The 27,362-nt window shown below is 41.6% G+C and overlaps 2 long non-coding RNA genes across 3 annotated transcripts; both read right to left on the bottom strand.

Moving 5' to 3' along the window:
• Positions 1-293: 293 nt before the first annotated feature.
• LOC128413895 (uncharacterized) lies at positions 294-18,081 on the bottom strand. Of its 2 annotated transcripts, none has more exons than XR_008330510.1 (5): positions 18,001-18,081; positions 15,995-16,101; positions 4,596-4,739; positions 1,522-3,722; positions 294-1,277 (listed from the first exon to the last, which is right to left on the bottom strand). It is a non-coding gene; the product is annotated as an uncharacterized LOC128413895 (long non-coding RNA). The 2 variants fall into 2 exon arrangements; XR_008330509.1 differs by having other exon boundaries at positions 294-594; positions 3,641-3,722.
• A 1,753-nt stretch (positions 18,082-19,834) lies between these two features.
• Positions 19,835-25,801, bottom strand: LOC128413894 (uncharacterized). The gene is made up of 3 exons (XR_008330508.1): positions 25,469-25,801; positions 22,002-22,186; positions 19,835-19,987 (listed from the first exon to the last, which is right to left on the bottom strand). It is a non-coding gene; the product is annotated as an uncharacterized LOC128413894 (long non-coding RNA).
• Positions 25,802-27,362: the final 1,561 nt, after the last annotated feature.

Below are 27,362 nucleotides of genomic sequence, written 5' to 3'. Positions count from 1 at the left end.
GAGATGCTGCTGTCCTCTCCAGGTGCTTAGACACTGCCCGTCCACTACCTGCTACTTGTCCCTCGCTGATCCTTGTCCCACGCGGTTCTATCTTTCTGCTTCTGCTCTTGGCTTTTATGTGTTCCTGCCTGACTGGGCATGGGGGCAATCAATACCCGATCAGCCAGTGAGGCACTGCCCATTAGGAGGTGCTCTGACCAGTTTAATTTGACTTTTTGGAGGGCAGTCCCACCCTGCGACCTGGCTGGCCAGGGGAATTCCTAAATGGCCGGGCCAAACCTGTATGCTCAGGGAACGGTTGCCAAACATGAGGGGCCACAACTGCCGCCCACCTGGGAAAGGGGTAAGCCATTCTGCACATATTATTTACAGCCAAAGCCTATTTAGAAACAACTCTCACCCAGTATCCATTCCCTGTTCATATTTATTTCACCAGGCTGTCTGCTCATGGTGCTTTTCTGGAGCCCATTCTAACAAGACTGTCAGAGTCCAGGGACAGCTTCATTTAGCTTGACAATTATACTGACAGTCCGTATGTACAAATGTCTCACTCCTGATGTTCCAGACAGGACCAGCTTCTCTGCGTTTCTTTCCCTTAGGGAGGGGGAAAAACTTGAAATAACCTTTAAAATAGAAACAAGTGATGCTAAATCCCTACCCCACATCCCTCAGCCGCTGACCTTAAAGTTTGAGTTCATTACTCACATCAAGTTTAAATTGCCATGGGTAGATCCTTTATTTATTATTTCCAAAATTATAAAGGCAACTGGCAGGCTTGCCTTACAAGTCATTCATTTCATTAGGCATCAAAAACCCACATTACTAACAGGAGCAACCAGCTCCAAAAGGTTGCTTTTTCCTTTATGCTGATGTGCATTTAAACTATTTTAAGAGTGCAATTCAATTTCTTTTATCTGTTAAGTTATTTCATTTATCTGTTAAGTCCCACTGAATTCTGAATAGGTGGGCATAGGGATGCTCTGAAAAAGATCAGAGTGCAAAGATTGTCTCCATTTAGCAAGACAATCTGCCATGAGCCAGCCATCTAGGATCCTAATCAAACCAAAGATGTCAATTCTTGAGGCTATAGTGGCAGTGATTTTACAGCAGGTGTGTGTGTAATAAAAACAGCCATGTCTTATTCTATAGGATGATTTTACACCACAAATTTACTTCACTGTATATGAGCAGCTACTGTGATGCCTTGGGAAGATAATAAATGACTGTCAATGCATTTTTTTCTATTCTGATTTAAAGGAGTGCGAATAGAGTTGTTTCTTATTACAGTGGTACCTTGGGTTACATACGCTTCAGGTTACATACACTTCAGGTTACAGATTCCGCTAATCCAGAAAACGTGCTTCAGGTTAAGAACTTTGCTTCAGGATAAGAACAGAAATTGTGCTCCAGCAGCGCGGCGGCAGCAGGAGGCCACATTAGCTAAAGTGGTGCTTCAGGATAAGGACAGTTTCAGGTTAAGAACGGACCTCCGGAACAAATTAAGTACTTAACCCGAGGTACCAATGTACTAGTTTTAGCATTGGTGCTTCTATATTATTATAGAATAACTCAAGGTATGGGTTGGGAGGGTGGTTGGATTGTTGGGATTTGCTTTGGTTCAGCTATGACGTGGTTTATTTTGGTGGCTGCTTAGAAGCCTATGGTAGGGGAACGGGGTAAAAGGGTCTCCGTTCGGGCTGTATTCTGCTTCAATGGGGCTGTACCCCCATTAATTCTCTTTAGGTTTAGAAATGGAATTTTAGTGGTGGGTTCATGTTATGCCTAAAGTTGAACTTAAATTCTTTTGTTGAGTAGCCAGCTATCACCAAACTCGATTGGTTTTTTACCCCTCTTTATAGGCCTTCCCACCCTTTTGCTACAGGGACGGGTGCACTCTGATTTAGTGCTGCCTAAAAATAGCTCGCTTGGTTTCGGGAGGTCAGGCTAAAGGTTCTCTTTGTCTGATAGTGTTTTGCTAGACCATGATGCAGGAGGTACAGCGGTTTATCTTTGCTACGTGTTGCTTAAAGTTTTTCATTATTCTTTCATTGCTCCATTGCGGCACTTATAAGGCTGGGTGGTGGTGCTTAATCTCATTTACTTTACTAACCTAGGTAAATGGTTTGGTTTAATGTATAGTTAGGTGATTTTGTAGGGGTTTAGTCGGCTTATTTTGGGGCTCAAAAAAGTTGTGGTTGTGCGACATCTCCTAGTTGTAAGCTGGGTGCTTTAAATAAGCTACTTTTTGTTAGTCCAAGCACACCTTTTGGTACGCTTACCATGTTACAACTTACCTCCTCTGTTTTACTACTTTTAGTTTATAAAGGTTGAATTTGGTTGTTGAGGAGGGTGACGAGTGGTGCGCATGCATCCCAGAGCATTGTTAAAAGAGATACTCTTTATCTATTTTACTACTAAATTTGCCTTCATGCAGGGTTTCATAGTGCTTTTCGTGTTTTTTATAATTAAAAATGTAGCCAATCTCTTCCCTCACATTTGCTACACCTTGACCTGACGTATTAGCAGTGGGGCTATTGTGTCTACTATTGTGTCCTTATGGGGTAGACTGTCAATGGCAGTATATAGGCTGATGTGGTGCTAGTGGGGGCTGGGTGGAACAGGGGGTATTGATTATAGGACGCTCTCCTCTAGGTCGATATGGGACACCCTTTGAGTTTCAGGTTTTTCACTTGTAGTTCTCTGGTGGAAAGCATTGTATTATGGCTCATCAGTGGAAACCCAGCCAGATGGGCAGGGTATAAATAAATAATATTAATTATTATTGTTGTTGTTATGAATGTAAGATTATGGAGGGTAGTGATTAGTGGATATTCATGAATGCTTACAATAATGCATGAGATAGATATAACATTCTTAAATCAAATAAATAGGTTGATAATACGTAATTAATAGTCGTATGGTATATAATATGATGTACAATACACAGTTGTGTATTATGTAAAATTTATAGATACCAGTTATTAGAGAATGAGTTCTGTTGAGACAAATTGGTGGGCCTTTTCCCATCTAGGATGTGGAACAATAGGCCAAGGGGAGCTTTCTGTTCGTTAAGTTTTGGCTGATTCTGGAAGCTGGAAACACAGAAGGCTGTTTTGCTCTATGCTAGACCCAATGCTGTATAATGTCAGCACTGGATGGAAGAGCACACATCATTAATAGACTCTAACAGATCTTGCCTCCACATCAGGTTTCCAGGGAAGCCTCAAGGCATAGCTGGAAGGTACCCACAAATATCATTCAGACGGACACTGCAAACCTGTAATAACAGTAGCAGTGTGGAAGTACAGACTGTCTCCTCTAAAGAAGGAAGAAATGGCAGATTCCAAGAAGGGCAAGCAATATGATTTGGGTACAAAGAGCAGTTCTGTGGCTCATGAGTGATGTGCCGGTGATGCCAAACACTCCAGTCTAGTCACTGCTTTTTCTCATTGAGTCAGAAAGCTGAGGAAAGTGCATCGAAACCATGATTCCATTAGAGCTGAGAGTCTGTTCCTGGAAAACTGAAATTTATGCAATTACCTTCCTTCCCTGCTGCAAAATTCTCCTAATGAGACCTGCATACACAGAGCGGAAGAAGAGCAGTCCCGCAAGCAATGTTTGTAAAGACAAATAAACAGACCTTTTCTCCCTTTCCATTTCAACATATCTGTCTCTGATCAAGGTCTATTTTTCATCTGTATGCCACGCCAACTCCCATTCCCCTGTCAAGTGTCAAGTACAAGTAAAATTGTGTTAGTCCAGTGTCAGTGTGCTGGAATTATGGTTGCTGTACAGCTATCAGTATACTGAAATCTATACACACACTTCACAATGGAACATTTGGGATCTTTTCAGCTTAGCAAATGATAGCAAAGGGACTGATGAGCCAAGCTTTATATAAGATTATTAGCTAAGAAGGAGGAAGATTAAAGATAAGTAATTAATGTGCTTAATGCATTTGCAATATGAAAGTTGGAGCACTCTGAGAGGATGGGTGTGGAGTGGGTTAATTGACCTAATTGAGGAACAAGCATTCAAGAGAAGAAGGCAAAGTCAAGGGGGAAGGCCTGCCTCAAACTAAGACAGGAGGTGAAACTCAACATACCAGGGGGTGGAAAATAGTGTTAACACCGGCTAGCTCAGTCAGTAGAGCATGAGACTCTTAATCTCAGGGTTGTGGGTTCCAGCCCCATGTTGGGTGTGAGATTTTTAAAGGGTCATGGGTGGCGCTGTGGTCTAAACCACTGAGCCTCTTGGGCTTGCTGATCAGAAGGTTGGTGGTTCAAATCCCGTTGCTCTGTCCCAGCTCCCGTTGCTCTGTCCCAGCTCCTGCCAACCTAGCAATTCGAAAGCATACCAGTGTGAGTAGATAAATAGGTACCACTGCAGCGGGAAGGTAAACAGTGTTTCCATGCACTCTGGTTTCCATCACGGTGTTCAGTTGCACCAGAAGTGGTTGAGTCATGCTGGCCACACGACCCGGAAAGCTGTCTGTGGACAAACGCCGGCTCCCTCGGCCTGAAAGCAAGATAAGCACTGCACCCCCATAGTCACCTTTGACTGGACTTAACTGTCCAGGGTTCCTTTACTTTTACCTTTACTGGTAGCAGAGCATGTGGGAAGCTGAAGTAGGAGGCCCAGAAGGATTAGGATTGCATACGACATTGGAGCAGTTTCACAGGGGGAATGTTTGATGGACTGACTTGAGAGCAAACCAGAATCAAAACTGAAAATTCCACCTGGAAGGGAGTTAGGACAAGCATGAAAACAGCAGGGCAAAGAAGTGGATATGGGGAGAGAGATGGGGAGGGAGAACAGGCACACAGAGAAACTTGGAACACCTTAGGGAGTCACAACCAAGGCCAGAGTCTGTTGCCTAGGCAAAGATCTGGAAATATTTGTAGCCAGGTCACATGGAACTAATGGCCTGCTTATGCACGTTGCAGTCATGCCAGGATTTGGAAGAACAAAACCGCCTCTTTCTTATCACTTTTACCACCTTATATGGACAGTAATTCTTTTTCTCACAAGCCTTGCTTGACAGGCCTGTCCTCCCTTAAGACATACCACCAAAATCTAAAATGACTCCTCCATAGTAATAAAAGGCCACTAAATAGAGATACTGAGTATTTCATACCTAAATATGTTGCTAGAGTATGCTAAAAGTCCAACTTCCAGTTTGCCTAGATGCAACCAATCACCTGGATCCCATAACTTCCAAGTGCGAAGTTCACAATTCCTTTGAAGGCACCACAGGCTCTGCTTTTGTCCTGGGACACGCTGATTTGGCGCAGCCTGCTGATGGGGGGCTGCAGAATCAGCTCCTGCAGTGGCAGCAGGATTGAGGAGGCATGATTGCTCCTGCTCTTCCCCATCAATATGACACCCTTCTTCTCTACTACAGCTCCATCAGCTCACGGGAGAGTGAGGCCCACTGTTGGCGCTTGCACACACTCCCAGGATGCTCTAAGGAGGCCTCAGGTTGCCATGGCGCAACCTGGGTGGGGGGCATGGTGCGGTGTGCATGTCCTGATTTGCCCTCCAGAGATGTTGGAGGTCATGGGATCCATTTCACTCTGGCCACCAACTTGGTTTTGGTACTGAAATTACTCAACTGCCCTAGTGCTGGGATCACCAGTGTGGTACCCTTGAGGACTTCCTCTGGCATTCATGAAGCCCAAGGGCCCACCAAACACACCCTTCGTTCCCTTTGCCATGAGGTGGATGAGAGTGGCTGCCCCCTGCAGGGCCGGATTTAGGTTTGATGAGGCCCTATACTACTGAAGTCATGCTGGCCATATGACCCGGAAGCTGTACGCCGGCTCCCTCGGCCAATAAAGCGAGATGAGCGCCGCAACCCCAGTGTCATCTGTGACTGGACCTAATGGTCAGGGGTCTCTTTACCTTTACCTTTAAACTACTGAAGGTAATGGGACCCTTTATATGTCCAGCTGTCCTTTGTCAACAACAAATTGTCAGTGTTTTTTGTGTTGAATATATGCTATATGGTAATTTATGGACCTAATAAGTATCTAAAGCCATTTGCACATAACAAAATAGAAGCCTACACAACACAAAACACTGTTGCTGTATGTAGGTTTTATTTTATTTGTTTTTTATCTTATATTTTGGTAATGTACATCCAGTGTTTTTTTCCTTTAATTTGTTTTTTGGGGGGGGCACCTAAGCTATAGCTTGTTTAGCTTTTATGTAAATCCAGCACTGGCCCCCTGTGAAGAGCAGATGGAGGTAAAAGAGGAAGTACAGAAGATTGACACTCTTTTCTACTTCTTATTTCAACTCTATATACGTTTCAAGGTTTAGCTCCCCACTCAAGCTGCTGATGTGAGATTTCCAAAGAATATAAAGGTGAAATAGGAAGTGGGGAAAGTATTGCTCTTTCACCTTTCTCTGCTCTTGAAGGATTAGACTGGCACATAAGAAAATAAACAGAAAGTGGAATTTCCAGGAAAATTTGTTTTATATAACTTATATACCAAAATGGCTTCTAAGCAGTTTACAACTATAACATCAATCCATAATTAAAACCCACAGTAGCATTAAAACATCCTTAATTAAAATGTACAATAAGACAGTATACAGGAAGAAGCCAAACAACCCACAATGCTGTAAGCATCCCCAAAGATGTCTTTTCCTAGAAGAGAGTTGATCAAACAAACCCTGGGCTGAGGCCAGCTTGTCTGGGACAACAGGAGATCAGTCTCAGAACTAGAATGGCTTGCCATTGCTGATACAAAAAAAAGAGAGTGAAGTGCCATCTGTGCGAGTGATGCAGTTACAAAACATCACAACAACAATGTGCTTAATGTAACTGTTTTGCCTGTTCTGCTCCTGGAATTGTGAATTATGGTGATTGTGCCTAGGCTGCTTGATTTGCAGAGAGAAAGAGGGGGAGAGGGAGAAAACAACCTGTGCGGGCCATAGCTTATAAATTACTACAATGAGATTTGCTCCAACAAAATTTTATCTTGTTATTTTTACAGGAGCTTTTCATTTTCTAAAACATGTTCTCCATTGAGGAAACTTTCACAGGAGCTTACTATTTTACAAAACTTGCTTCTCAGATAGATAATAAGGATTTCCAATATTTATCTGCCTTGCATTATTTGCTTCTTCAGGATTTGCAAATATATTTATACATAACAGCTACATCTGCAAATATATTTATACATAACTGCTCCCATCAATTACCGGTTTTCCTCACTGATAAACCCCTAGCCCTATTGCTGACCCAATCAGGTAGACTATATAAACATGTAGTCAAAGTGTTCAGATTAAATTAATTAAAGTTGATACAAATCTCTTTTTATTCTCCTTCGTACAAACAACACTAGCATTCAAATTATATTACATAGGATTAATACAAACCTTTTTCTGTTAGTGACTGATGTATCCTCCCCACTGGTGCCCAAATCACTCCGACTAAGTTTGATGCTATGACCCTTAATATTTAAAGTTCTTCCCTACTCTCGTATAGGTCTAGTGTAATCACAGTCACATAGTAGCAGTTAGGCTTATTGAGTTCAGGCTCCAAAATTCCCAAGTCTTTCTTAAAGTCACCACAGTCTCACTGGGCAATTTTGCAAGAAACACAAGAGGTCCATTGACATGTTCAATTCATGTGACACTTGGGTTCAAAGTCTACAGGTGAATATTTCCTCCACAAGATCCAGTCAAGGTCCACTTTATTATAGGAATGTTCTTACGCCTCAGAAAATTCTCACAGATGTGATAATCAGACAAATAAGCTGCATATAAACTGTTATATTTTATGTATGTTAATGACACATTTTTTGTGTGTTTAAAAACCAGTGGGATCAGTTAGATTTTTAATTTTTATTTATTTATTAAATTTGTATTCTGCCCTTCATCTGAAGATGTCAGGGTGGTTCACAGCATAAAAATACAAAACAAAAACACAAAATACATAATAAAAACAAGAACAAAAATAAACCAAACCAATAACCCCCTCTCCCACAAATACATTTAAAAGCATATAGGATGCTAATCAGTCAAAGTAATGTTTTCGCCTGGCGCCTAAAGGTGTATAATGATCACATATTGTTTGTGTGGGTTTTTGTCCTTTACATCGGGATATTGTGGACCCCAACAACTCAATATTGTTATATTGAGACCCCTTTTCTAGTAAAGACATCGTTTTCTAACCTGCTAATGGTGTCATGCTTAATTACCTCTGCCAGGTATTTTATTTGTATGGATTTCTTGGGGTACATTTGAATTGGAGTCAAATGATAATGGATTGGTAAAGCCATGTTGTTTTTAATCAACTGAGATTAAATCTTGCTCTTTCAAATTAATCAGACTGATAAGAGTTTTAAGTTAGGCCGAGTTGGGCCCAATATTTTATACAAAATTTAATCTCCTAGAGCTAGTTATAAAACTTTCCTACTGACATTTTTTTCCCTCTTCAAATTAATAAATGCACAGGAGACAGAACTGTCTGCCTACTTCAGTTGTCATTATGAATGGGGCTTGGCAGCAGCAAGGCATATTAAAATCTCAGATGTATTTTTCTTGGTGCTTTTAAAGGGACCAGCCCTCCTAGAAATTATATATATACAGAGCCTAGGGATAAAATCTTCCTCGTCATATGTTTTAGACTATGCAGTGAAGACAGTTTCATGTCACTGCATTATCAGATCTGAGAACTCTATTTGCATAATTAAACATCCATCCACTTCTTATATCTGCCATCCCTTTCTATGAAAGATGCTAATTCTACCTCCACTTTGTGCACTGTATTCATTTCCTGCCAACAGAAAATGTAACGCTAACTGGCCTCCTGGAATTGTATTTATTTCGCTAGCGATAGAAAATGCAGAGGTAAATGGATGCTCACTATAGGGTACAGCAGGGGTGGGGGACCTGTGACACTCTAGATGTTGCAGGAGTACAACTACCATCATCCCTGAACACTAGCTATGGTGGCAGTGACTAAGGGTGGGGAAGAAATACTGTGCAATGTGCATTTAAAGGTGATTCTAGTGCACAATTTTAAAACAAAGTGCAAACTGAAAAGCAGCCGTCTTTTGAAACTGGCACTTCCCTGAATTTTTCAGTGCCATTCTGTATCCAAGTGAAGCGTACAAAATGTGCATTAAATTGCATATGTTCAAGAAAATAACATAGAAAAATGCGTAGGGAAAGCTGCATACAAAAATGTGCGTATTAGGGGAAATTGCACTAAAATGCTGAAGAATTTTTATGAGGACTCCCTCCCCCCCACTAATGTGAAAAACTGAATTTAAGCTTGAAAAAATGAGAAGTTGAGAGAGACTTCCCCGGTAACTGGTGTTAAGTAGCATACTGCTTCTGATACAGGCAGTAGGACACAGGCTGGATCTACAATGATCTTATAGAATGTTATATTTAATAACGTTGAAAACCTTTAAGGCCGTTTCCCATTGCTGGTGGTTTGCTGGTCTGCAGCACCCTCTGGTTTTATACATTTTAATAATGTATTTTAATGCTATAAAGGACGCGTGTAGATCTGCCCACAGTCATCGTGACTAGTAGTCATTGGTAGCCTTATTCTCCATGAATTTATCTAACCCCCTTTTAAAGCCATCCAAGTCGGTGGCCTTCACAACATCCTGTATCAATGAACTCCACAATTAAACAATGTACCATGTCAATAAGTACTTCCATTTATATGTTCTAAATCTTTCAACATTCCACTTCATTGTCCCCGAGTTCTGGTATTATGAAAGGGGGAGAAGAGCTTTGATTTACTTCCTCCACACCATCCATTTTTATACATCTCTACCATGTCCCCACTTGTGTGCCATTTTTCTAATCTAAATCCCGTGACGTTTCCTCTTAGGAGAGTCACTACATCTCTGATTATTTTGGTTGTAGTTTACCGCACCTTTTCTACCTCTGTGATGTCTTTTTTGAGGTATGGCAATTAGAACTGCACACATATTTCAAGTGCATTGTCCGATAGATTTGTATAATGGAATTAGGATCTTGGCAGTTTTATTTTCAATTCAATTCCTAATGATCCCTAGATTGGAGTTCCCCTTTTTCACAGCTGCTGCATGCTGGGTCAACATTTTTGTTGAACTATCCCACCATGGCCCAATATCTCTTCCCTGGCCAGTCACTGTATAAGGTAATTAGGATTTATTTATTGCCCCAATGTGCATCACTTTTACACTTGCTTTTTTTGAATCCCATTTGCCATTTGAACACTCGTTCACCTAACTTGGAGAGATCTTTTTAGAGCTCCTCACAATCCCTTTTTGCATTTACCAAACTCAGCAATTTGGTGTCATTGGTAGACATGACTACCTAACTCATTCCCAAACTCCAACTCATCTATGAATCAGTTAAAAGCACAGGTCCCAGTATCAATCTTTGGGAATCCCCGTTTCCTATATCCTTCCATTGGGAGAAGGCCATTCATTTCTCCTTTCTGTTTCTTGCTCTTTAAACAGTTACTGATCCATAGGAGGATTTGTGCCCTTATTCCATGACTACCAAGGTTCTTCAGGAATCTTAAGGACTGCATCAAAAGCTTTTTGAAAGTCCAAGTGCATCATGTAAGTTGGATCCCTTGCTGATCCTCTCTAAGAACTCTAAAGGGTTACTGAGCCAGAGAACTGGCCTTTGCAAACATGCTAGTTCCCCTTCAGAAACACTTGTTCTTCTATATGCTTGGTTGTTTTATTGTTTACAATGCTTTGCACCGGTTTCACTGGAGCAGACATTAAGCTACCTGACCTGTAGTTTTCCAGATCCTTTTTTAAAAAATTGGTGTTACTATGATCTCCTTGCCATGATCCAGGAGGCACCAACAGCAATTTGTTTCTCTTGCTAAAAATGTATGTTTACACAGGCTTTTCCAAATCACTGGGTGCCAGCTTTTAATTAACCTGCCTGCTGCGGAGGCTTTTTTAAAATGATGTTTCATAGTATTGTTGCTTTTGTTTTGTTTTTACTGTAGAGCACATTGAGATTTGGAATGAAAAGTGGCCCCGAAATATTTAAATGAAATGAAATCAATTTACAGCCTCTCGAGCCCTTCTGTGTGCCTCTCACAGTTCATCCAAACATCTCCGCTTTTCTGCCCTCGCCATAATCTAACAATTTCACATTGTGTCTGCTTTCCCCAGCATTTTTGGGAAGGAGCTCTGGCTGCTGCTCCTCACGGTTGGCTGGGCATCTTCCTCATGAATGAATGCCATCAGTGAGGAAGGCTTCGCCTGCCACAAAGCTGCTCCACCTGGACGGCATACTGGTTGCCTCTTGTGTTTTCCTTTCCTCCTCCCATGTGTTGGAAAGAGGCAATCATCAGAATATAGATTTGTTGTGTTGCCTACTCCTGGAATGTTGAAGGATTTTGTGAATCGGGCTTTGCTCTCAGGGTTGCTTTTTTTATTAAGAAAATGGCTCATTTGAATGTGCATTTTCTGCTCCAAATCTATTTTTCCTGCAAGATTACAGCTAGAGGACTAGATCAAGCCCTGAATCAACTGTTTTCACTGAGAGGAGATACTTCATCAGATTATCAACCCAGCTACTAGCAATTTAGTATTACAATATGGGTTCAGGCAGAGAAGTCCTCTTTATGTTTTGCTATTTTAATGATGTGGACATTTTTGCTACCAGATATACGATGATTTAAACATATTTCTAGCATTCAGAATGCTTTAATATCCCTGTGTTCACTCTGACATCCTTCTTTAATGGGTTACCAGTTTAGGGACCGAGCATTCAAACTGGAGAGAACTGAGTCCCCAACTATGCAGAGAAACCTCATGGGTCCAATTCTAATGCTCAGACTATTCAACGACACCGACTCTTAATTACTAAATACATGTAATATTTAGCTACTGTAGGTAAGGCAGCTTGGGCAGCTGCTGTTTGACAAATGCCAGGTCAAACCCCACTTGGGAACATGGAACTAGTTGTAAGGGTCTTTGGATCATGGCTAGATTGGGAAAGTGCAAACTTGCCATGCCATTTTTATTTTTTTTTACAAAACCCATTAAATGCCAGTCGCCAACAAATATTAAAACTGTATATCCTTTCCTGCCTTGGCAAGCAATCTTAATAGGTTCATTGGATGGGTCGTTAGATGAAGTGGCAATACTTTTAGGTCACTGAAAAGATTCCATGAAGGAAAGCAACTAATAGCAAATATGCTGAGATTCATAAAGTTGCCATTTTGTTTCAGTTTATAGCCTTTCAAAACCTTTATGTAAATTACAAAACAGAGCTAAACTGGTGAGGCATGCAGATTTCATATATATGAGACAACAAAAAGAAGAAAAGATCAGCCTGAAGTCTTTTCATTTTGTTCAAGATGCAAATACATAATTTCCACCACCATGAGTTGCATTTATTGTGAGCTATATGTTATTGTGGAACTTCATTTTATAGTTAATTTCTTTTTAGTGGAAATTGTTGACTTGTTATTTTTACTCTAGTTAATTAAATTATTGTTTAAGCACACAAGAGCTTTTGCTAGGTATAATTGCCATTTACATTCATTTGCCACTGTGTGCATACTCAACAAGGACCCCTTCCCAATCAGAAGCTCTTTGGCAGGTTTAACTGCATAATACCCATATTTGCTACTCGTACACTTTGCTATGTACACTGAAAACACTTTAGATGCACATGTTTCAAAGGGATGGCTTGTGTTTTCAGGGCTCATTCTGTTCTCTAGACAGTGGTCCAGAAGCTCAAAATGTGCTTTGTCTAGACTCCTTCACAAATGGGCAGATTCTCTAATAAAATTGGCACCATCAAGCAGTAAAGGCTTCCCAGTTATGCAGTCTGTCATAAAATTATACACAAATATGCATATTTACACAGTACGTACAAAATCCAAGAGGGAGAACTAATTATGTGTGGGGTTTCTGTATGTCTTACTGCAGGAACTTTTCCTTTCCTTGCAAGTGGAGCTGAGAACTTTTGATCATGCCTTGATTAAAATTCACCAGGACTGCCAGGGACCAGACAATATTGCTCTGAGGGCCAGATGTGCCCTGCACACTGCCACTTGCCCATCCCTTTTCTAGCCTGTAGCCACAAAGCACCGATTTGTACCTGCTGACGTGCATAACTTCTCACATTGCTGAAGAAAACCCTGTGTGAAACCTTACGCAAGAAATATGCTCCACCTAATCAACTCTATTAATTTCATTCCAACACATGCAAATTATTTTTGACATATACACGAGGTGCTCTAGGGAGTGCACCAAAATTGCTTCCATTAACTGGATGAGCTGACAAGAACAAAACGACACTGCTTAAAGCAACATCTGGCAGCCCGCTACTATTTCAGACAAGAATTTTCCCGAGGCCTAGTCCCTCAAATGGGCAACTATTTATCATTTTCATTTGAATATTGGAACAGCAAAGCATCAATATGTCAGTGCGATGCTTGGGCATGTCACTTGAAGAGACTACTAGTTCTTGCCAACAACTTCTTTTTCCAGGCAATTTTGAAATGCTCTACAACAGTGTAGCCAAACTTCTGAGTCCTTTGCTGCAATCTTCTCTTACTGCCCTGATCATTGCCTCCACCTCCACAAGAATGGAGAATGTCTATCTCAAAAAATCAGTGATGCCCAATGTCTCCATGTCTACTTTTCTTTTAACCTTCTTTCAACTAGATCCTGGAATCAAGTGGATCCACCTTCCTACATAAAAGCCAAGGATGGGGAACCAGCGTCCAGTGGGATGCCCCAAGAAGTATTCCCAATTGGCTTTGTAGCCTCTCAGCTTCTTCTTTCCCAATGATTCTTATAATTCTTAGAATGATCTCGCTCTTTCTACATAGCCAAATTATAGAATCATAGAATTGTAGAGTTGGAAGGTACCCCAAGGGTCATCTAGTCCAACCCCCTGCAATGCAGGAATCTCAGCTACAGCATCCATGACAGATCATCCAACTTCTTCTTTAAAATCTTCAAGGAAGGAGAGTCCACAACCTCCCAAAGAAGACTGATCCACGCTTGAACAGTTCTTCCTGTCAGAAAGTTCTTCCTGATGTTTAGTTTGTAATTTGAAGGCATTGGTTCGAGTCCTACCCTCCAGAGCAGGAGAAAACAAGCTTGCTGCATCTTTCATGTGACAGCCCTTCTGATATTTAAAGATGGCTATCGTATCTCATCACTCTCCTCTTTTCCAGGTTAAACAGCTCCTTCAACCATTCCCTATAAGGCTTGGTTTCCTTGATCATCTTGGTTGCCCTCCTCTGCACATGTTCCAGCTTGTCAACATCCTACTAAAATTGTGGTGCCCATAACTGAATACTGTATTCCAGGTGTGGTCTGACCAAGGCAGAATAGAGTGGTGCTATTACTTCCCTTGATCGGGACACAATGCTTCTGTTGATGCAGCCTGGAATAGTAATGGCTTTTTTTTTTTTTTTTTGCTGCTGCTGCATCACACTGTTGACTCATGTTAAGCTTGTTCCACTAAGACCCCAAATTGCTTGGCTCCTGTGCTCTGCAGTGAGAAAGGGACTCTTAACTCTCACCAGCCACCACACAACACAGAAACTCACTCACACACACATCCCTTTACCTCCCTCTCTTTTCCTCCCTCTCAACCTTGCTGTGTGTGTGTACTTGTGCATGTGTGTGTACATTAAGAGTGTGTGATTGTGGGCACTTATGGGGCTTCTGTTGCTCCCACCCAGTTTTCCACAGAGGTAACACGGTCCATGATCAGAGAAAGATTCCCTGTCTCTGATTTAAGAGAGCTAGAAGAGGTAAAAGTAACCAAAAGACAGATTAAAGGAAAAGGCTCCATAGGAAAAATCTGATTCCAGAACTGGCAATATAGGTTGCTCCGTGATTTGACTGTCACACAGCGAACCTTGGAGGGCATGGTCTACTCCGACCACTTAGCTATTGCCAGTCCACTTGAATTGCTGATTTCCTTTCATATTGCTCCTTTATCAGAAAGTCCAGGAGTCAGCATTTGACTGTTCTGTATTGCTACCTACAGTTTGCCTTCCTATGGTCATCTCTTTGAGTTGTTTGCTTGTACATTTGTTGCTCTTTTTCACTTTAGCCTCTTAATGGGATTATATTTCCCCTGCACTTTAAGTCAGTTCTTCTCTTTCATCTTTCACAATACCTCTCAAGACCTAACCTTTTCTTGTAGATTGTCGGATAGCCAGCACCAAACAATGATTCCTAAGGTAACCATGCACTCTTCAGCTCTCTCATTCGTTCTCTCTCTAAAACTATTTCTAGTTTGCAGTCTCCTCTCTGACTAAAAAGGAGAGGATAAGGATGAAGAATCTTCTCCAACCATGTCCACACCTAGGCATTTGACCTATAATTCTCCTACCAGAAGGTGTTCCTGGAAACTATATAGTTTCAAGTAGTCCTTCTGGCTCCATTAATCCATTCCTGTGCTAACCCCACAAACTTACAATACATTACATATTTTTGCATAGTCGTATGTCCCTTCTCCATATTTCTCCTTGCTCTTTCCTGATGCTTTGCCCTTAGCATTTATTTATTTAGATTCATTTCCTGCCTATCATCAGTTTTATGACCCCAGAGTTAATAATAGCTTGATCGTAAGCCTTCAAGCTGGCATGAGGTTTCAGTTATGATTGTGATATCTGTGGTTACGGTATCAGTTTAAGCGTTATAGAAACAAGCAAACAAATAAAGGACTAAAAAATAGTCCAGTAGCACCTTAGAGACCCGCTAAGTTTGTTCTAGGTGTAAGCTTTCACGTGCATGCACACTTCTTCAGATACACTGAAACAGAAGTCACCAGACCCTTATATATAGTGGGAGGGTGGGGTGGGTCTATATATAAGGGTCTGGTGACTTCTGTTTCAGTGTATCTGAAGAAGTGTGCATGCACGTGAAAGCTTACACCTAGAACAAACTTAGTTGGTCTCTAAGGTGCTACTGGACTATTTTTTAATTTTTAATTTCAACTGCGTCAGACCAACATGGCTACCTACCTGAAAATAAAGGACTACTTGCTAGACTATAGGCTGTATTCTTGCCAAGATGGTTTTAGAAGAATGAACCACTTTCAAATCCACTATCAAATCCAGGCCCCTGTCAGCTTAGGAGGAAGAAAGTAAGAGAATTAGAAAAGCAAACAGAAGGAACAACTCTGTGACTCAGAGGAAAGCCACAGAATGAAGAAACAGCAATTTCTCAGCAAAGAGAGAGAACAGGAGGGACACAGCAGAGCTTAATAAAAACAACAACAACAACCCCAAAACAGTTTGTTCTCTTGCAGAAGGAACTACAAACTAATAGAATATTAGGGTTTAGCGAAAGCAGTAGGATTGGCAGAAAGAGCAGACTGGTTGAAGAAAAATAACTGACTGTAAGGAGCTGTGAGTTAGGTAGAAAGTAGTTAAGAAAGTAGTTATTTTAAAAATGTAAATTGGCAAGGTGCCCAAAAAACCCACCCAACAACCCCGAAAACACACATGATGATTCTGCTCTGGTCAGACCTCACCTGGAGTACTGTGTCCAGTTCTGGGCACCACAGTTCAAGAAGGACACTGACAAACTGGAACGTGTCCAGAGGAGGGCAACCAAAATGGTCAAAGGCCTGGAAACGATGCCTTATGAGGAACGGCTAAGGGAGCTGGGCATGTTTAGCCTGGAGAAGAGGAGGCTAAGGGGTGATATGATAGCCATGTTCAAATATATAAAAGGATGTCACATAGAGGAGGGAGAAAGGTTGTTTTCTGCTGCTCCAGAGAAGCGGAGCAATGCATCCAAACTGCAGGAAAGAAGATTCCACCTAAACATTAGGAAGAACTTCCTGACAGTAAGAGCTGTTCGACAGTGGGATTTGCTGCCAAGGAGTGTGGTGGAGTCTCCTTCTTTGGAGGTCTTTAAGCAGAGGCTTGACAACCATATGTCAGGAGTGCTCTGGTGGTGTTTCCTGCTTGGCAGGGGGTTGGACTCGATGGCCCTTGTGGTCTCTTCCAACTCTATGATTCTATGATTCTATGATGTGCTATCATCAACAGAAGCTCATCCAGTATAACAGATCACTGTTCTCACTTTGCAGCCTTTTTTGTATGTCATCTTGGCTAAGAAATTAAAGTTTTGCTTAGGAGTATATACTTTCCTTTTTGCTGTAAAGGTCAGTGAGCATCAAACTTCATCTGACATCTAATTATGCCAGTAAAAGTGTGTGAACAAAGAAATGCCAACTTACTTAAATAGCATATAACAAGCACTTGTCCCCAGTGTTAATGAACCGGATAACAAAGGCATAACTATGCAAACACTATAATTTACAGACAAGATGACACAGATTTACTTCAATTTACTTTTCCTTGCAATGCACTTGGTTTTGAAAGGCCATTCCATTTTTTAAAAAGGCCATATTTGCTCACAACTTTCCCGAAAGCTTCCCTGGAACTTGCAACCTTCCAATCAACATATTTTAAAACAGAAGGCATGTTAATTTCTATGCTCTTGTCCCACAGTACCAATATTAGTAGTGAATTGCTTGTGAAACGGCTCCCCTAAAGAGACCCACCAGGTCTGGTCTTTGATAAGTTTTAGGAAACTGGCAAAGGCATTTCTGTTGCATCTGGCTGTCAAACAAATTGCTTTTAATTGTCTCCATGGTTGACTATTCTGTTATCTTTATGCAGCTTTCTTTTTAACTATAATTTTCCCTACTTAATTGATGTTATTTTAAGTTGTATATAGCTCACCACCTCATTGATTCTAAATACCATATAGGCAGCCAGTACAAGCTTTTGAGCACAGGAGTGGTGTGTTGATGGTACCCTGTACCCATCAACACTCTAGCCGCAATATTTTGCAGGGGCAGTGACATTTGGGACAAGATTCGCCTTCTCACCTTCTCTCTGAATGTACAGAGTCTAATTTCTGAAGGGCTTTTAGTTACACGATTTTGAAAGAAATTAAACAATTTAAACTATGCATACCAGTGCAGGACTGAAAGAATGAGTTCCTCCGTTACCTGTCATGTGGAGAGGTAGATGAAACAGGTGCCGTCAGCTTTCTAAGGCAACTTGAGTAGCAGGTGTTATTTAGAAGTAGCAAACTGGTAAGAAATATGCAAATAATCAGTGAGCAGTTTTTGGAGGTGAGACCAGAGAAGCACTTTCCGCTAAATACCTTGCCATTATACCCTCAATAACAGCTGGGAATTTGAGAGTCTCCAGCTTCCAAGCCCACTGGTACTCCACCCTGCAAAGTGACAGCTGAATTTCAACTTCTTTCTTTTGAAAAACCTTCTGAATTATTTGGCACGTACAAAAGGCCATGCATTACAATTACTCAAGGAACTCAAGAAACTGGGGCACTGTGTACAATTAATTTCACCCTAGCTCCCAACTTCAACTTGTCCCAGATAATTAACAAAAAGCTAAATAAAAATATATTAACATTATATATAGTGTTAGAATGCTCAACTATGATCAGCATGGACAGTAAGAGATTTGCTCCAGTATCCAGTGAATTTCATATGGATTACTTTACTTTTGTGGAATCAAGCCTGACTTGAGAGTTGTGAAATGGAGCTTAATCATGGAGATTATCTTTTAAAAATATGAAGGTATTTTCTTTCTTAATATGCAAAAAAAAGAAAAAAGAAAATTCATCTAAATTATAAAAAATACAGAGATTTTATAAAAATTGTGGTCAAAAACATTATAGGGAAAAAAGAAGTAGGTCAAGAAGTACAGAAATTGTAATGCTACACATATAAAAAAATCAATGACTATATTTCACAAAGACTATACTTTCAGAGGTAATTTCTATAGAGTCAAACTGATGGTAGCTTTCTTAGCATTGGTCTCATTGGCTTTCCTCAACATTTTGCTAATAGAAAAGTCTACTGTCTTTGCTTTCTGCAATCCACATTTTCTAAAAGTGTTCCAAAGATGCCGAATGCCATCTGACAAGTCAGGCATGAGATGAGCATTTTCTAAGACCTCTTCTCCTGAAGCCAGGAACATCTTGTCGTCCTTAATGCTCTTTTGCCCCTGGCAGCCAGCAATTGAGAAATCATCCCTGCTGTTATGATATACTTAGTTGCCATTTGAGCCATGAGGCTGAATGACTGCTGCTGCCTTTCTGAAGGCGGCTTTGTTAAAGAGGATGGCATGGTCTCATTCTCCATAATCAGGTAGTTTGCCACAGGGGACTAAATGCAGCTCTCTGGGCCTTTCTGGCTGACCTACTGAATTCTGCTCAGGCCACCCAACTCTCCCTGGATGCTTTGCACCATCCATGAGAGTTTTTGCCTTGCTGGAATGTGTCATTGAACTGTGAAAATGCCTCCTGCTTACCTGGATTGAGGAGAGAGAGAGATGGGTCTATGGGGGTTTTGACTTTCATATGGCTGGGATGTAACCTACTGTACAAAGAAAAGAATCATATCTGTTGCTACACCCCAGGTCTCTGGCCCTGCCCACCTCTGGTATGAGGGAATATGGCCATTGGACTAAGAAAGGTCCCCTACCCCTAGTTTACTGGATATGTGAAAAGTCCTGCCAACAAAATGCTATGGATTTTATTTTTATTTTTTTGGGACGCCGTTAGAACCTGCCTTTAAGGGCATCTCCCACTGTGTTCCAGTCATACACCAGAAACATCTGAAAATGAGTGGGGGGATATTTCACTCTGGCATTATCGAAAAAATAATACTTTACATTAATTAGTAACCAGCATTCAAGTCAACACAAAACAACAACAACAACAACACCCCAAATCTGTCTGATTTGCCCCACTCTAGGTGGCTTCCAACATATATAAAAACATAACAAAATGTTACACATTAAAAAGCTTACCTATGCAGAGCTGCTTTCAGATGTCTTCTAAAGGTTATATAGTTATTCATCTCCTTGACATCTGATGGGAGGGTGCCACTACCAAGAAGGCCCTCTGCCTTATCATTTTATGTTATCATGATCACTTGAGGGTTTTTCCCCTATCCAAAGACCCTTGAAATATTGATTTGAAGAAGAACCTGGTGAATAGGTGGGACTATACTCACAGTTCAGCAGGCAAGAAAATAATGCTCCAGATCACAATCAGAGACATGGCCAGGCTGCAATGCCGCCTGACCGTTTGAAGGTAGGCGGACTTTCCCAACTGCCTACCCTCTCTGCCCTTCCATTCTGATGGAACAACACTGTCTGGTTTAAACAATGCCTTTACATCGTATCAGTGGGGCAGCAGGGGCAGGGGGCAGTGTCACTGTTTTTTCAAGTGCAGGCAAAGCTGCAGGGACTTCTGTCTCTTACACGGTTTCCCTTCACAACCACCTCCCGTTTTCTGTTCCATCCTCTACTCATTGCATGCAGCCCTGTTTCCATTCCACAGCAGTTCCCCTTCCACACACAAAAACAACATTGTTCATCTCGCTGCTGCGGCGAAACTATGTAACTTCCATAATTGTCATTATGTTATTCCACCTGGTTTATTTTATTGCAAAGAAATCACAATGCAAATTTGGGTGGGTGAGCAAGCGTGGGAGAACCTAATCAATTACATACCATTTGTGGACTGAAAGCAACAGTAGCAGCAAATGTCAATAATATTCACTGGATTGATTACTGTTCTGGACATGTGACATGCAAGTGATCACTGGGAATTTCCACTTCCATTTTCACCAGAATTCTCTGATATCCCTACTCAGTCAGTAAATCTGACTGTGCACACTTAAATCTTCTTCAATGATCTTGCGGATTCCCTTGTACTCTTCTGCAAAACTCTTAGGATTCCCTCACTTTCAATCACTGAGGGATTGATGGTTAACTCTTCAAAATTTCTTGTTTCATAAGCAGCCGAATTCCAAATCTTCTACCTCAAGAGACCTACTCTTCCTTCACCACTGGCAGCTCTGCCATATCCCTCATTGTCAAAATTAAGACTTTAAGCTCCAGTACCTATAAAGCAAAGCACCATGTGCTTTGATGCATAACCCAGACTGTGTGCATGCAATGAATAAGTTGGGACATAGAAAGAGTGCAGAACATGGTATTGGCTGCAAAATCCAACTTCCTGAGAACCTTAGCTTTCATTTGAATGAAGCAAGTTTTAGCCCTCATTGGTAAACAAATACATGTTTGAAATTGAGTGGGCAATGCCTGCTGAAATCTTAGAAGCCAGATAAGATGAGATTGCAAGGTAAGATAGCCAGTGATCCATAATAGAGGCACAGTGATCTACATAGCTTTATGCCCTTTCCCAAAACTAACACAATAAGAACTGTGTGCAGGATAAGTTGCAGAGGAATGTAGGGGAAACTACACAAAATTATCTGATCTGTATCATAGATAAAGGTCACAGAACTCAACTTTCCCAGCACAGAGTTTGAATGGTCATCTAACACCCACACTATTTTTAATACATAAAGCTCTATTTTTAATACATAAAGCAATGGCTCACCTCTCCAAAAGGGTATGGAGAGGTGAGCCATGCTGGCTTGGACATGTCCAGAGAATGGAAGATGGCAGGATCCCCAGGGACATGCTCTATGGACTGCTGAGGTCAGGCACCAGGCCCATTGGCAGACCAGCTCTGAGTTACAAAGATGTCTGCAGATGTGACTTGAAGGCTGGCAACGTAATCCTACCATGTGAGAATCCCTTGCAGATGACCACAGTGGCCAGAGACAGGCAGTCAGGTTGTGCATCCATAGCAGTGACCAGAGGAGGACTGACTTCTGAGAGGAACATAGAGAGAAGAAAAGCCACAGCAGCACAGCCAGACGCTTTCATCTGCCCCAGCTGCAACAAAACATGTCTCTCTTGTATCAGTCTCTACAGCCACAGCAGGTGCTGCAACCTTCCAGCAGTTTGACTTCACCCCCAAAAGGGCACTCCTCCATTGCCTTCCAAGACAGACAGATGTCAACAGCAAAGCTCTGATCACATCTTGCAGTGCTTACACATCAAATTTCAAAGGGAGAAGAGACTGCAAAACCTTATGCAAGGAGGGCTTTTAACTCACCTCTAGGAATCAACCATGTTTTTTATTTCATTGATCCACTGAATTTGGTAGTGAGGATTCATAAGCAAGACCTCGGAGGATGAACATACATTCCAGAACACTTCAAATGCATAGCAACAACAGTTTCAAAACCCACTGATGAGCCAGATTGGAATCCAGCCTATCTGCAGCCACTTTAAATGCCACTGAAAAATGGCAAACAAATGCAATTAGTGTTCAATAAGTATTTAATGCTAAGCAATGCATTTAAGTACTTTTATATGGCATTTTAATTGGAAAACACTCTTCCAATTACATTTATTGCACATTTCTGAACCTACCTGAATAAAATATTAAATGTAGCACCTTGAATGCTGCTGTTCTACCACAATGCCAAAAAACTGAGGGTCAGAAAGTTTGCCATAAGCCACCAGAAAAATGGTACCATCTGAGGGATATCAGCCCATAAGTTTCTGCTATGTTCTGGAACTGCATCATATGTTGGGTGGCCTGTAGATTTTAATAGATTTTCCTTTCTTTTTGCAGTTAGCTCCAACTCATCCTATCCACCCCAAAACAGGGCATAATATTCTAAGAGCACCATCAGGGCTGTAAAGGAACTGTAATAATAATAATAATAATAATAATAATAATAATAATAATAATAATATTATTATTTGTACCCCGCCCATCTGGCTGGGTTTCCCCAGCCACTCTGAGCGGCTTCCAACAAAGATGAAAGATACACTAAAATTTCACATATTAAAAACTTCCCTGAACAGGGCTGCCTTCAGATGTCTTCTGAATGTCAGGTAGATGTTTATCGCTTTGACATCTGATGGGAGGGCGTTCCACAGGGCGGGCGCCACTACCGAGAAGGCCCTCTGCCTGGTTCCCTGTAACTTGGCCTCTCGCAGTGAGGGAACCGCCAGAAGGCCCTCGGAGCTGGACCTCAGTGTCCAGGCAGAACGATGGGGGAGGAGACGCTCCTTCAGGTATACTGGACCGAGGCCGTTTAGGGCTTTAAAGGTCAGCACCAACACTTTGAATTGTGCTCGGAAACGTACTGGGAACCAATGTAGGTCTTTCAAGACCGGTGTTATATGGTCTCGGCGGCCGCTCCCAGTCACCAGTCTAGCTGCCGCATTCTCGATTAGTTGTAGTTTCCGGGTCACCTTCAAAGGTAGCCCCACGTAGAGCGCATTGCAGTAGTCCAAGCGGGAGATAACCAGAGCATGCACCACTCTGGCGAGACAGTCTGTGGGCAGGTAAGGTCTTAGCCTGCGTACCAGGTAGAACTGGTAGACAGCTGCCCTGGACACAGAATTGACCTGTGCCTCCATGGACAGCTGTGAGTCCAAAATGACTCCCAGGCTGCGCACCTGGTCCTTCAGGGGCATAGTTACCCCATTCAGGACCAGGGAATCCTCCACACCTGCCCGCCTCCTGTCCCCCAAAAACAGTACTTCTGTCTTGTCAGGATTCAACCTCAAACTGTAGGTTAAACTGTAGGCAGTTTAACCAAATGCACTGTGTACCATGACCCAGTATCCTCCTTGCCTGGATCATTAGGTGACTGCCAGAAGGCAAGTCCATGCTACTGTCTGATATAAATCCCCTAGTTCAACTGCGTTCCCCCAGTCCATACCCGTATGACAGACTCAAACCTGTGTTTCTTCCACAGGAACCCAAGTCTTCCTCACCACTTTGAAGTGACAAGGTGTGGGGTTTTTTTGCTCATACCAATACTGAAGCCATGATACAGGCAAAGCTAGATGTACTGTTATGTTAAGACTAATGCACCAGCCCAACTGGGGCCCCTGCTGTGGTTCAATTGCACAGCATTTCCAAGTGGTTAAAAGTGTGTTTCCCCCCATTTTCAGGTTTCTTTAAAATTCTCTGCAGCTTAGAAATATTAACGTAAACCAAGGAAGGAGCAACCATGTTCTAGGCTTGAAAGAAATTAGAGTAATGGCAGGCTGCCAACATTTATTATTATAGCTTTACTCTTCAGCAATTTAAAATTCAGTATTAAAAAAGGATGGAACAATTACAGTAGCATGAATATAAACTAGAATAAAGGTAAAGGTAAAGGGACCCCTGACCATTAGGTCCAGTCGTGGCCGACTCTGGGGTTGCGGCGCTCATCTCACTTTATTGGCCGAGGGAGCCAGTGTATAGTTTCCGGGTCATGTGGCCAGCATGACTAAGCCACTTCTGGCGAACCAGAGCAGCACATGGAAACGCCGTTTACCTTCCCGCTGGAGCGGTACCTATTTATCTACTTGCACTTTGATGTGCTTTCGAACTGCTAGGTTGGCAGGAGCAGGGACCGAGCAACGGGCGCTCACCCCGTTGCGGGGATTCGAACCACTGACCTTCTGATCGGCAAGTCCTAGGCTCTGTGGTTTAACCCACAGTGCCACCCATGTCCCATAAACTAGAATAGTCACTCCAAATAGCAAGCAGGCCCACTGAGAAGAAAGAGGAAACGTTGGCATGCAAACCCTGAGGTTTGCAGAAGCTGTTTAAAAGAAAAACTGAGAGCCACCCCCCCACCACCAAAAGCAACAACAATATACCCTCCAACGTTTCTAGGATGAGGGATCCAGAAAATGCTAAGGGCTTTACAGTTTAATCTTATACAAGTCTGTAGACCCAATTTTAAGTCCCACTTAGTTCAGTAGGGGCTTATTCTCAGGTAAGTGGGCATAGGGCTTTGCAGCCTTAATCTGAGCTACAAGTCCTATTTTGGATTAGAGTGCCTTCTCCTTTGGAATGTAATAGTTTCAGGCTCTGTGCGTGTGTATGTTTTAGAGGTTACCAACAGCAAACCTAGTCAGAGCAGAAAATCCAAGCCGTTTATAATGCTCAAATCCCTCAATACAACACAGCCAGCCACAGGTAGTGTGACTGAGAAACATATCACCTCTTCAGTAATACAAAGGCGTGATAGCAATCAATGATGCAGCCTCTGGGTGCATTTCAGATCATGACATTCCATTCTGTTTCATACAAAGGGATGCCTTCCTTTATGCAGACTGCAAAATACACACACTTCTTCCTGCATCCTGATTTTAAAAACTATTTGTTACCAAGTCTTTCCTGTGCTATTCTTATTATAATTGCATTGTTCCTTCTTTCTACCTAGGGCTCTGATGAGAATCCCTGTGCATCAGTTTAGAATATATAGTCTTTTATTAATCATAACAATGTAACTATAAGAACATAAGAAGAACCTGCTTGGTCAGGCGACTGGCCCACCTAGTCCAGCATCCTGTTTTTGTCAACCAGATGCCTGCGGGCAGCTCACATTATATGCATCTACATTAGCCACATTATAATGTGCATTATATGCATCTACATTAGCCACATTAAGGCTGGATCTACAATGACCTGTTTAATGTTATTTCCTCCTATTAGAACAATATTAGATATGTCGTTCTAAAATGTCACAGGGCATGCTTGTTACTTAAAATGTTCTTTACCTTGCTTTTTTCTGTCAAATGTAAGTAATACCCGGCCACACCATTTTCTAGTACGCTGTTTCTATCTGTGCTGTTGGTTGCTCTTGTGTACCATTTTAATTCTTCCTTGCTCCCATTGGGGGGGGGGTCACAGTTTGAATGCAGTAAAAAAAAAAAAGGTAAACCACTACATAGGGACATATGAGCAGTGTTTCACCAATATAGCAGCATAAAACGATAAAAAATTAAGCGATAAAAAAGACAAGGTAATTACACGTCATGAACGTAAAAGTAGAACGTCATGTGTCCATCTACATTATCAAAACCATTCCTTAATGTTAAAAACCTTAAGTGTAGACCTGGAAATGAGTCCCATTGAACTCAGGTACAGGACAACAGCTATGAGATTATATGGTAAAAGTGTCAACTCCTAATAATGTTTGCTCAGAAGGAAGGTCCAATGTGTTCAGTGGGGTTGATTTTCTAGTAACTGTGATTAGGATGGCATTTTAAGGCTGCAATTATGTGCATACTTACCTCAGAGTAAGTTCCATTTCAGTCACAGGACTTATTGTTGAGGAGACATGCATAGGGTTGGGCTGTAAATTTACCGTAATTCACTGTTTTTCTTCTTAAACCTTTGAAGTAGCCCAGCATGTTAAAAAAATAATAATTCAGATGACCATGATGATTTTGACTTGGAGATGATTTTCCCATTTTTGTTTGCATCTGCCCAGTGGTAAAATGATGTGACCGTGTTCAATAAATGCTGTTGACACATTATGCTAAAAGCATAACCCTGATGTAAATAAAAAGCCTGAGAGAAAACCTCACTGTGTAAGTGAGCAATAGCATTGGGAAGTCATTCACATTATTGGGAATATGTTACTCCGTTCCTAACAAGAGATGCCAAGTCTTTTAAAAAACAAACAAACATGGGTGTTAGCCTGGCTAAAAGAAAGTTGCATGCAGCAATTACAAATTTTGCAGCCTGGCAGCCCATTGAGAGAAAGAGCCAGAATTACATTAAGAATATTTTCCTGTAGTTTATCTCTTACTGCCATCTGCAGGTCGTATACAAACATTGTTTGTTCATTTTTGCATTTTAGAGCATTTTTATTTAGCTGTCCAGTGCTTCACATAATTATTTGAGGAGTGGGTGGGAATGGGAGGGGGGTCCTCCACTAATGCTAGCTGCTAGTTTTTAAAAGTTGAGGTGTGTGTGTAAAGGAAGCTCCTGACAAGCAGGTCCCCCAAGACAACAGGGCGCAATTAATTGGGCATTTCTTCTGCAGAGGCCCCAAAAGAATACATTTAATTGGAGCTTCTTCAAGAAAACTTCCCAGTGGACCGTAGTCATAATTCTTACTGTGTTTCTGTGGTATTAGAATGGGAAGCCATAGCCCTCTGAGACCACTCCAAAATAAGTGATCTGAGGCTCAGAGCCAGAAACGCTCTCAGATGTGTATTACCATCAACATTCACTTAGAGCATGAACACTCTACTTCATGAACGCCTTACATCTTGCCTACTGCCAATAAAAGCACCATTATCAGTCCCACAGTAAATAACTCTATTACTTGACAGGTTTTCATTTCATAACATGGCCCTCTGTTTTTAACCTATCTAAAGCTTGTAACTTTGCATGCTATTTTCTGCCTCATGTGCTTCCTTCAGCCCGTGCTGTAGATGTGGGCCTGATCCCAGACTCTCTAAGTGTCCCTATTTTCCAGGGACAGAAGCCGTCTCAGATTCTGATTTGATCCCAGAATGTCCGGCTTTTCCTTCAGACACCCGTTTTCATTGGAGCAATGTTGGGAGGTTATGGAGTTATTCGAACCCTGAGCTGTCTGAAAACAGCCCTGTATAGGGAAGTCTTTTAATGTTTAATGTTTTATTATGTTTTTATATATGT

Source organism: Podarcis raffonei, chromosome 5, assembly GCF_027172205.1.
Source record: "Podarcis raffonei isolate rPodRaf1 chromosome 5, rPodRaf1.pri, whole genome shotgun sequence".
Taxonomy (NCBI): Eukaryota; Metazoa; Chordata; class Lepidosauria; order Squamata; family Lacertidae; genus Podarcis; species Podarcis raffonei.
The sequence above is the reverse complement of the archived record's forward strand: the minus strand, read 5'-3'. Positions and strand labels throughout refer to the sequence as shown.